This window comes from Schistocerca nitens, unplaced genomic scaffold, assembly GCF_023898315.1.
Source record: "Schistocerca nitens isolate TAMUIC-IGC-003100 unplaced genomic scaffold, iqSchNite1.1 HiC_scaffold_282, whole genome shotgun sequence".
Classification (NCBI taxonomy): domain Eukaryota; kingdom Metazoa; phylum Arthropoda; class Insecta; order Orthoptera; family Acrididae; genus Schistocerca; species Schistocerca nitens.
In genome coordinates, this window is record NW_026045820.1 from 91249 (window position 1) to 99284 (window position 8036).

The window sequence follows — 8036 nt, forward strand, 5'->3', positions numbered from 1 at the left end:
TAGACGTCTTTAGCCAGGCAGAGTATAATATTTTTCCTTAAGTTATGGGAATAGAAAGATCGTGAAAGGGGGTATAGCTCAGTCGTAGAGCATTCGACTGCAGATCGAGAGGTCCCCGGTTCAATCCCGGGTGCCCCCTTCATTTTTCAGTATCTCGAAAAAACAAATGACGGTTGTCGCGGTGAGTTGCAAATAACATGTTTCAGATGCACTCCGCACGCCATACCGAAGGCTTTGGAGCAACATTTCAATGGGGGGATCGCAGCCCAGGCTCTTGCAGGTCATCGTCCTCCCGCCATGCGGTCGAACTGTACGAAATCCACTTGCTTGGGGGAAGAATCTTGTACACTGAATTTTATAGAATATGGTGATAGGCAAAAGTTTTCGTGTACTGCTGCACGGAGAAACAAAAATTGGAGGAGCTGGGATTTGAACCCAGGACTTTCTGCATGCGAAGCAGACACTCTACCACTGAGTTACACCCCCGCCAGAGCAACTACATCTGGGACGAGTCTCTCGTGGATCCTACTGTCATTATTTCTTAGGTTTGAACGGTACAGTAAGTGTTCGAGGAACCTATTCATGACAAGACCTCAGCAGCGTCGACTCCGTGGCGCAACGGTAGCGCGTCTGACTCCAGATCAGAAGGTTGCGTGTTCAAATCACGTCGGGGTCACAGTGAAATTTTCGTTTACGAAAGCCATAGGCGAGTATGTCAGTTTAATCAGATACCAAACGATTACAGAGAACGGACGAACAGAACTTGCTTGAAAAAAGCTACTAGTGCAATTTTCGCGTTCTGACATTAAAGTGTAGGCGCCGACTCACACTTTCTCCAGGCGCGAACTGTCTAGTATTTTTGATATTTATATCGTTTAACGCTAATATATAACTGAGAGATAATGATTACGCAATATTTTGCTCGATTAGACGTCTTTAGCCAGGCAGAGTATAATATTTTTCCTTAAGTTATGGGAATAGAAAGATCGTGAAAGGGGGTATAGCTCAGTCGTAGAGCATTCGACTGCAGATCGAGAGGTCCCCGGTTCAATCCCGGGTGCCCCCTTCATTTTTCAGTATCTCGAAAAAACAAATGACGGTTGTCGCGGTGAGTTGCAAATAACATGTTTCAGATGCACTCCGCACGCCATACCGAAGGCTTTGGAGCAACATTTCAATGGGGGGATCGCAGCCCAGGCTCTTGCAGGTCATCGTCCTCCCGCCATGCGGTCGAACTGTACGAAATCCACTTGCTTGGGGGAAGAATCTTGTACACTGAATTTTATAGAATATGGTGATAGGCAAAAGTTTTCGTGTACTGCTGCACGGAGAAACAAAAATTGGAGGAGCTGGGATTTGAACCCAGGACTTTCTGCATGCGAAGCAGACACTCTACCACTGAGTTACACCCCCGCCAGAGCAACTACATCTGGGACGAGTCTCTCGTGGATCCTACTGTCATTATTTCTTAGGTTTGAACGGTACAGTAAGTGTTCGAGGAACCTATTCATGACAAGACCTCAGCAGCGTCGACTCCGTGGCGCAACGGTAGCGCGTCTGACTCCAGATCAGAAGGTTGCGTGTTCAAATCACGTCGGGGTCACAGTGAAATTTTCGTTTACGAAAGCCATAGGCGAGTATGTCAGTTTAATCAGATACCAAACGATTACAGAGAACGGACGAACAGAACTTGCTTGAAAAAAGCTACTAGTGCAATTTTCGCGTTCTGACATTAAAGTGTAGGCGCCGACTCACACTTTCTCCAGGCGCGAACTGTCTAGTATTTTTGATATTTATATCGTTTAACGCTAATATATAACTGAGAGATAATGATTACGCAATATTTTGCTCGATTAGACGTCTTTAGCCAGGCAGAGTATAATATTTTTCCTTAAGTTATGGGAATAGAAAGATCGTGAAAGGGGGTATAGCTCAGTCGTAGAGCATTCGACTGCAGATCGAGAGGTCCCCGGTTCAATCCCGGGTGCCCCCTTCATTTTTCAGTATCTCGAAAAAACAAATGACGGTTGTCGCGGTGAGTTGCAAATAACATGTTTCAGATGCACTCCGCACGCCATACCGAAGGCTTTGGAGCAACATTTCAATGGGGGGATCGCAGCCCAGGCTCTTGCAGGTCATCGTCCTCCCGCCATGCGGTCGAACTGTACGAAATCCACTTGCTTGGGGGAAGAATCTTGTACACTGAATTTTATAGAATATGGTGATAGGCAAAAGTTTTCGTGTACTGCTGCACGGAGAAACAAAAATTGGAGGAGCTGGGATTTGAACCCAGGACTTTCTGCATGCGAAGCAGACACTCTACCACTGAGTTACACCCCCGCCAGAGCAACTACATCTGGGACGAGTCTCTCGTGGATCCTACTGTCATTATTTCTTAGGTTTGAACGGTACAGTAAGTGTTCGAGGAACCTATTCATGACAAGACCTCAGCAGCGTCGACTCCGTGGCGCAACGGTAGCGCGTCTGACTCCAGATCAGAAGGTTGCGTGTTCAAATCACGTCGGGGTCACAGTGAAATTTTCGTTTACGAAAGCCATAGGCGAGTATGTCAGTTTAATCAGATACCAAACGATTACAGAGAACGGACGAACAGAACTTGCTTGAAAAAAGCTACTAGTGCAATTTTCGCGTTCTGACATTAAAGTGTAGGCGCCGACTCACACTTTCTCCAGGCGCGAACTGTCTAGTATTTTTGATATTTATATCGTTTAACGCTAATATATAACTGAGAGATAATGATTACGCAATATTTTGCTCGATTAGACGTCTTTAGCCAGGCAGAGTATAATATTTTTCCTTAAGTTATGGGAATAGAAAGATCGTGAAAGGGGGTATAGCTCAGTCGTAGAGCATTCGACTGCAGATCGAGAGGTCCCCGGTTCAATCCCGGGTGCCCCCTTCATTTTTCAGTATCTCGAAAAAACAAATGACGGTTGTCGCGGTGAGTTGCAAATAACATGTTTCAGATGCACTCCGCACGCCATACCGAAGGCTTTGGAGCAACATTTCAATGGGGGGATCGCAGCCCAGGCTCTTGCAGGTCATCGTCCTCCCGCCATGCGGTCGAACTGTACGAAATCCACTTGCTTGGGGGAAGAATCTTGTACACTGAATTTTATAGAATATGGTGATAGGCAAAAGTTTTCGTGTACTGCTGCACGGAGAAACAAAAATTGGAGGAGCTGGGATTTGAACCCAGGACTTTCTGCATGCGAAGCAGACACTCTACCACTGAGTTACACCCCCGCCAGAGCAACTACATCTGGGACGAGTCTCTCGTGGATCCTACTGTCATTATTTCTTAGGTTTGAACGGTACAGTAAGTGTTCGAGGAACCTATTCATGACAAGACCTCAGCAGCGTCGACTCCGTGGCGCAACGGTAGCGCGTCTGACTCCAGATCAGAAGGTTGCGTGTTCAAATCACGTCGGGGTCACAGTGAAATTTTCGTTTACGAAAGCCATAGGCGAGTATGTCAGTTTAATCAGATACCAAACGATTACAGAGAACGGACGAACAGAACTTGCTTGAAAAAAGCTACTAGTGCAATTTTCGCGTTCTGACATTAAAGTGTAGGCGCCGACTCACACTTTCTCCAGGCGCGAACTGTCTAGTATTTTTGATATTTATATCGTTTAACGCTAATATATAACTGAGAGATAATGATTACGCAATATTTTGCTCGATTAGACGTCTTTAGCCAGGCAGAGTATAATATTTTTCCTTAAGTTATGGGAATAGAAAGATCGTGAAAGGGGGTATAGCTCAGTCGTAGAGCATTCGACTGCAGATCGAGAGGTCCCCGGTTCAATCCCGGGTGCCCCCTTCATTTTTCAGTATCTCGAAAAAACAAATGACGGTTGTCGCGGTGAGTTGCAAATAACATGTTTCAGATGCACTCCGCACGCCATACCGAAGGCTTTGGAGCAACATTTCAATGGGGGGATCGCAGCCCAGGCTCTTGCAGGTCATCGTCCTCCCGCCATGCGGTCGAACTGTACGAAATCCACTTGCTTGGGGGAAGAATCTTGTACACTGAATTTTATAGAATATGGTGATAGGCAAAAGTTTTCGTGTACTGCTGCACGGAGAAACAAAAATTGGAGGAGCTGGGATTTGAACCCAGGACTTTCTGCATGCGAAGCAGACACTCTACCACTGAGTTACACCCCCGCCAGAGCAACTACATCTGGGACGAGTCTCTCGTGGATCCTACTGTCATTATTTCTTAGGTTTGAACGGTACAGTAAGTGTTCGAGGAACCTATTCATGACAAGACCTCAGCAGCGTCGACTCCGTGGCGCAACGGTAGCGCGTCTGACTCCAGATCAGAAGGTTGCGTGTTCAAATCACGTCGGGGTCACAGTGAAATTTTCGTTTACGAAAGCCATAGGCGAGTATGTCAGTTTAATCAGATACCAAACGATTACAGAGAACGGACGAACAGAACTTGCTTGAAAAAAGCTACTAGTGCAATTTTCGCGTTCTGACATTAAAGTGTAGGCGCCGACTCACACTTTCTCCAGGCGCGAACTGTCTAGTATTTTTGATATTTATATCGTTTAACGCTAATATATAACTGAGAGATAATGATTACGCAATATTTTGCTCGATTAGACGTCTTTAGCCAGGCAGAGTATAATATTTTTCCTTAAGTTATGGGAATAGAAAGATCGTGAAAGGGGGTATAGCTCAGTCGTAGAGCATTCGACTGCAGATCGAGAGGTCCCCGGTTCAATCCCGGGTGCCCCCTTCATTTTTCAGTATCTCGAAAAAACAAATGACGGTTGTCGCGGTGAGTTGCAAATAACATGTTTCAGATGCACTCCGCACGCCATACCGAAGGCTTTGGAGCAACATTTCAATGGGGGGATCGCAGCCCAGGCTCTTGCAGGTCATCGTCCTCCCGCCATGCGGTCGAACTGTACGAAATCCACTTGCTTGGGGGAAGAATCTTGTACACTGAATTTTATAGAATATGGTGATAGGCAAAAGTTTTCGTGTACTGCTGCACGGAGAAACAAAAATTGGAGGAGCTGGGATTTGAACCCAGGACTTTCTGCATGCGAAGCAGACACTCTACCACTGAGTTACACCCCCGCCAGAGCAACTACATCTGGGACGAGTCTCTCGTGGATCCTACTGTCATTATTTCTTAGGTTTGAACGGTACAGTAAGTGTTCGAGGAACCTATTCATGACAAGACCTCAGCAGCGTCGACTCCGTGGCGCAACGGTAGCGCGTCTGACTCCAGATCAGAAGGTTGCGTGTTCAAATCACGTCGGGGTCACAGTGAAATTTTCGTTTACGAAAGCCATAGGCGAGTATGTCAGTTTAATCAGATACCAAACGATTACAGAGAACGGACGAACAGAACTTGCTTGAAAAAAGCTACTAGTGCAATTTTCGCGTTCTGACATTAAAGTGTAGGCGCCGACTCACACTTTCTCCAGGCGCGAACTGTCTAGTATTTTTGATATTTATATCGTTTAACGCTAATATATAACTGAGAGATAATGATTACGCAATATTTTGCTCGATTAGACGTCTTTAGCCAGGCAGAGTATAATATTTTTCCTTAAGTTATGGGAATAGAAAGATCGTGAAAGGGGGTATAGCTCAGTCGTAGAGCATTCGACTGCAGATCGAGAGGTCCCCGGTTCAATCCCGGGTGCCCCCTTCATTTTTCAGTATCTCGAAAAAACAAATGACGGTTGTCGCGGTGAGTTGCAAATAACATGTTTCAGATGCACTCCGCACGCCATACCGAAGGCTTTGGAGCAACATTTCAATGGGGGGATCGCAGCCCAGGCTCTTGCAGGTCATCGTCCTCCCGCCATGCGGTCGAACTGTACGAAATCCACTTGCTTGGGGGAAGAATCTTGTACACTGAATTTTATAGAATATGGTGATAGGCAAAAGTTTTCGTGTACTGCTGCACGGAGAAACAAAAATTGGAGGAGCTGGGATTTGAACCCAGGACTTTCTGCATGCGAAGCAGACACTCTACCACTGAGTTACACCCCCGCCAGAGCAACTACATCTGGGACGAGTCTCTCGTGGATCCTACTGTCATTATTTCTTAGGTTTGAACGGTACAGTAAGTGTTCGAGGAACCTATTCATGACAAGACCTCAGCAGCGTCGACTCCGTGGCGCAACGGTAGCGCGTCTGACTCCAGATCAGAAGGTTGCGTGTTCAAATCACGTCGGGGTCACAGTGAAATTTTCGTTTACGAAAGCCATAGGCGAGTATGTCAGTTTAATCAGATACCAAACGATTACAGAGAACGGACGAACAGAACTTGCTTGAAAAAAGCTACTAGTGCAATTTTCGCGTTCTGACATTAAAGTGTAGGCGCCGACTCACACTTTCTCCAGGCGCGAACTGTCTAGTATTTTTGATATTTATATCGTTTAACGCTAATATATAACTGAGAGATAATGATTACGCAATATTTTGCTCGATTAGACGTCTTTAGCCAGGCAGAGTATAATATTTTTCCTTAAGTTATGGGAATAGAAAGATCGTGAAAGGGGGTATAGCTCAGTCGTAGAGCATTCGACTGCAGATCGAGAGGTCCCCGGTTCAATCCCGGGTGCCCCCTTCATTTTTCAGTATCTCGAAAAAACAAATGACGGTTGTCGCGGTGAGTTGCAAATAACATGTTTCAGATGCACTCCGCACGCCATACCGAAGGCTTTGGAGCAACATTTCAATGGGGGGATCGCAGCCCAGGCTCTTGCAGGTCATCGTCCTCCCGCCATGCGGTCGAACTGTACGAAATCCACTTGCTTGGGGGAAGAATCTTGTACACTGAATTTTATAGAATATGGTGATAGGCAAAAGTTTTCGTGTACTGCTGCACGGAGAAACAAAAATTGGAGGAGCTGGGATTTGAACCCAGGACTTTCTGCATGCGAAGCAGACACTCTACCACTGAGTTACACCCCCGCCAGAGCAACTACATCTGGGACGAGTCTCTCGTGGATCCTACTGTCATTATTTCTTAGGTTTGAACGGTACAGTAAGTGTTCGAGGAACCTATTCATGACAAGACCTCAGCAGCGTCGACTCCGTGGCGCAACGGTAGCGCGTCTGACTCCAGATCAGAAGGTTGCGTGTTCAAATCACGTCGGGGTCACAGTGAAATTTTCGTTTACGAAAGCCATAGGCGAGTATGTCAGTTTAATCAGATACCAAACGATTACAGAGAACGGACGAACAGAACTTGCTTGAAAAAAGCTACTAGTGCAATTTTCGCGTTCTGACATTAAAGTGTAGGCGCCGACTCACACTTTCTCCAGGCGCGAACTGTCTAGTATTTTTGATATTTATATCGTTTAACGCTAATATATAACTGAGAGATAATGATTACGCAATATTTTGCTCGATTAGACGTCTTTAGCCAGGCAGAGTATAATATTTTTCCTTAAGTTATGGGAATAGAAAGATCGTGAAAGGGGGTATAGCTCAGTCGTAGAGCATTCGACTGCAGATCGAGAGGTCCCCGGTTCAATCCCGGGTGCCCCCTTCATTTTTCAGTATCTCGAAAAAACAAATGACGGTTGTCGCGGTGAGTTGCAAATAACATGTTTCAGATGCACTCCGCACGCCATACCGAAGGCTTTGGAGCAACATTTCAATGGGGGGATCGCAGCCCAGGCTCTTGCAGGTCATCGTCCTCCCGCCATGCGGTCGAACTGTACGAAATCCACTTGCTTGGGGGAAGAATCTTGTACACTGAATTTTATAGAATATGGTGATAGGCAAAAGTTTTCGTGTACTGCTGCACGGAGAAACAAAAATTGGAGGAGCTGGGATTTGAACCCAGGACTTTCTGCATGCGAAGCAGACACTCTACCACTGAGTTACACCCCCGCCAGAGCAACTACATCTGGGACGAGTCTCTCGTGGATCCTACTGTCATTATTTCTTAGGTTTGAACGGTACAGTAAGTGTTCGAGGAACCTATTCATGACAAGACCTCAGCAGCGTCGACTCCGTGGCGCAAC

The 8036-nt window shown here is 46.1% G+C and overlaps 26 non-coding genes across 26 annotated transcripts; 17 read left to right on the forward strand and 9 right to left on the reverse strand.

Annotated features, from left to right (window-relative positions):
* Window positions 1-67: 67 nt before the first annotated feature.
* Window positions 68-139, forward strand: Trnac-gca (transfer RNA cysteine (anticodon GCA)). The gene has a single exon. It is a non-coding gene; the product is annotated as a tRNA-Cys (tRNA).
* Window positions 140-414: 275 nt separating this feature from the next.
* Window positions 415-486, reverse strand: Trnaa-cgc (transfer RNA alanine (anticodon CGC)). Its single transcript has one exon. It is a non-coding gene; the product is annotated as a tRNA-Ala (tRNA).
* A 118-nt stretch (window positions 487-604) lies between these two features.
* Window positions 605-676, forward strand: Trnaw-cca (transfer RNA tryptophan (anticodon CCA)). Its single transcript has one exon. It is a non-coding gene; the product is annotated as a tRNA-Trp (tRNA).
* A 318-nt stretch (window positions 677-994) lies between these two features.
* Trnac-gca (transfer RNA cysteine (anticodon GCA)) lies at window positions 995-1066 on the forward strand. The gene has a single exon. It is a non-coding gene; the product is annotated as a tRNA-Cys (tRNA).
* A 275-nt stretch (window positions 1067-1341) lies between these two features.
* On the reverse strand, window positions 1342-1413 carry Trnaa-cgc (transfer RNA alanine (anticodon CGC)). Its single transcript has one exon. It is a non-coding gene; the product is annotated as a tRNA-Ala (tRNA).
* A 118-nt stretch (window positions 1414-1531) lies between these two features.
* Window positions 1532-1603, forward strand: Trnaw-cca (transfer RNA tryptophan (anticodon CCA)). Its single transcript has one exon. It is a non-coding gene; the product is annotated as a tRNA-Trp (tRNA).
* Window positions 1604-1921: 318 nt separating this feature from the next.
* On the forward strand, window positions 1922-1993 carry Trnac-gca (transfer RNA cysteine (anticodon GCA)). The gene has a single exon. It is a non-coding gene; the product is annotated as a tRNA-Cys (tRNA).
* Window positions 1994-2268: 275 nt separating this feature from the next.
* Window positions 2269-2340, reverse strand: Trnaa-cgc (transfer RNA alanine (anticodon CGC)). Its single transcript has one exon. It is a non-coding gene; the product is annotated as a tRNA-Ala (tRNA).
* Window positions 2341-2458: 118 nt separating this feature from the next.
* On the forward strand, window positions 2459-2530 carry Trnaw-cca (transfer RNA tryptophan (anticodon CCA)). The gene has a single exon. It is a non-coding gene; the product is annotated as a tRNA-Trp (tRNA).
* A 318-nt stretch (window positions 2531-2848) lies between these two features.
* On the forward strand, window positions 2849-2920 carry Trnac-gca (transfer RNA cysteine (anticodon GCA)). The gene has a single exon. It is a non-coding gene; the product is annotated as a tRNA-Cys (tRNA).
* Window positions 2921-3195: 275 nt separating this feature from the next.
* Window positions 3196-3267, reverse strand: Trnaa-cgc (transfer RNA alanine (anticodon CGC)). The gene has a single exon. It is a non-coding gene; the product is annotated as a tRNA-Ala (tRNA).
* A 118-nt stretch (window positions 3268-3385) lies between these two features.
* Window positions 3386-3457, forward strand: Trnaw-cca (transfer RNA tryptophan (anticodon CCA)). Its single transcript has one exon. It is a non-coding gene; the product is annotated as a tRNA-Trp (tRNA).
* A 318-nt stretch (window positions 3458-3775) lies between these two features.
* Trnac-gca (transfer RNA cysteine (anticodon GCA)) lies at window positions 3776-3847 on the forward strand. The gene has a single exon. It is a non-coding gene; the product is annotated as a tRNA-Cys (tRNA).
* A 275-nt stretch (window positions 3848-4122) lies between these two features.
* Window positions 4123-4194, reverse strand: Trnaa-cgc (transfer RNA alanine (anticodon CGC)). Its single transcript has one exon. It is a non-coding gene; the product is annotated as a tRNA-Ala (tRNA).
* A 118-nt stretch (window positions 4195-4312) lies between these two features.
* On the forward strand, window positions 4313-4384 carry Trnaw-cca (transfer RNA tryptophan (anticodon CCA)). The gene has a single exon. It is a non-coding gene; the product is annotated as a tRNA-Trp (tRNA).
* A 318-nt stretch (window positions 4385-4702) lies between these two features.
* Window positions 4703-4774, forward strand: Trnac-gca (transfer RNA cysteine (anticodon GCA)). Its single transcript has one exon. It is a non-coding gene; the product is annotated as a tRNA-Cys (tRNA).
* A 275-nt stretch (window positions 4775-5049) lies between these two features.
* Window positions 5050-5121, reverse strand: Trnaa-cgc (transfer RNA alanine (anticodon CGC)). The gene has a single exon. It is a non-coding gene; the product is annotated as a tRNA-Ala (tRNA).
* A 118-nt stretch (window positions 5122-5239) lies between these two features.
* On the forward strand, window positions 5240-5311 carry Trnaw-cca (transfer RNA tryptophan (anticodon CCA)). The gene has a single exon. It is a non-coding gene; the product is annotated as a tRNA-Trp (tRNA).
* A 318-nt stretch (window positions 5312-5629) lies between these two features.
* Window positions 5630-5701, forward strand: Trnac-gca (transfer RNA cysteine (anticodon GCA)). The gene has a single exon. It is a non-coding gene; the product is annotated as a tRNA-Cys (tRNA).
* A 275-nt stretch (window positions 5702-5976) lies between these two features.
* Window positions 5977-6048, reverse strand: Trnaa-cgc (transfer RNA alanine (anticodon CGC)). Its single transcript has one exon. It is a non-coding gene; the product is annotated as a tRNA-Ala (tRNA).
* A 118-nt stretch (window positions 6049-6166) lies between these two features.
* Trnaw-cca (transfer RNA tryptophan (anticodon CCA)) lies at window positions 6167-6238 on the forward strand. The gene has a single exon. It is a non-coding gene; the product is annotated as a tRNA-Trp (tRNA).
* Window positions 6239-6556: 318 nt separating this feature from the next.
* On the forward strand, window positions 6557-6628 carry Trnac-gca (transfer RNA cysteine (anticodon GCA)). Its single transcript has one exon. It is a non-coding gene; the product is annotated as a tRNA-Cys (tRNA).
* Window positions 6629-6903: 275 nt separating this feature from the next.
* Window positions 6904-6975, reverse strand: Trnaa-cgc (transfer RNA alanine (anticodon CGC)). The gene has a single exon. It is a non-coding gene; the product is annotated as a tRNA-Ala (tRNA).
* A 118-nt stretch (window positions 6976-7093) lies between these two features.
* On the forward strand, window positions 7094-7165 carry Trnaw-cca (transfer RNA tryptophan (anticodon CCA)). Its single transcript has one exon. It is a non-coding gene; the product is annotated as a tRNA-Trp (tRNA).
* A 318-nt stretch (window positions 7166-7483) lies between these two features.
* Trnac-gca (transfer RNA cysteine (anticodon GCA)) lies at window positions 7484-7555 on the forward strand. Its single transcript has one exon. It is a non-coding gene; the product is annotated as a tRNA-Cys (tRNA).
* A 275-nt stretch (window positions 7556-7830) lies between these two features.
* Window positions 7831-7902, reverse strand: Trnaa-cgc (transfer RNA alanine (anticodon CGC)). Its single transcript has one exon. It is a non-coding gene; the product is annotated as a tRNA-Ala (tRNA).
* Window positions 7903-8036: the final 134 nt, after the last annotated feature.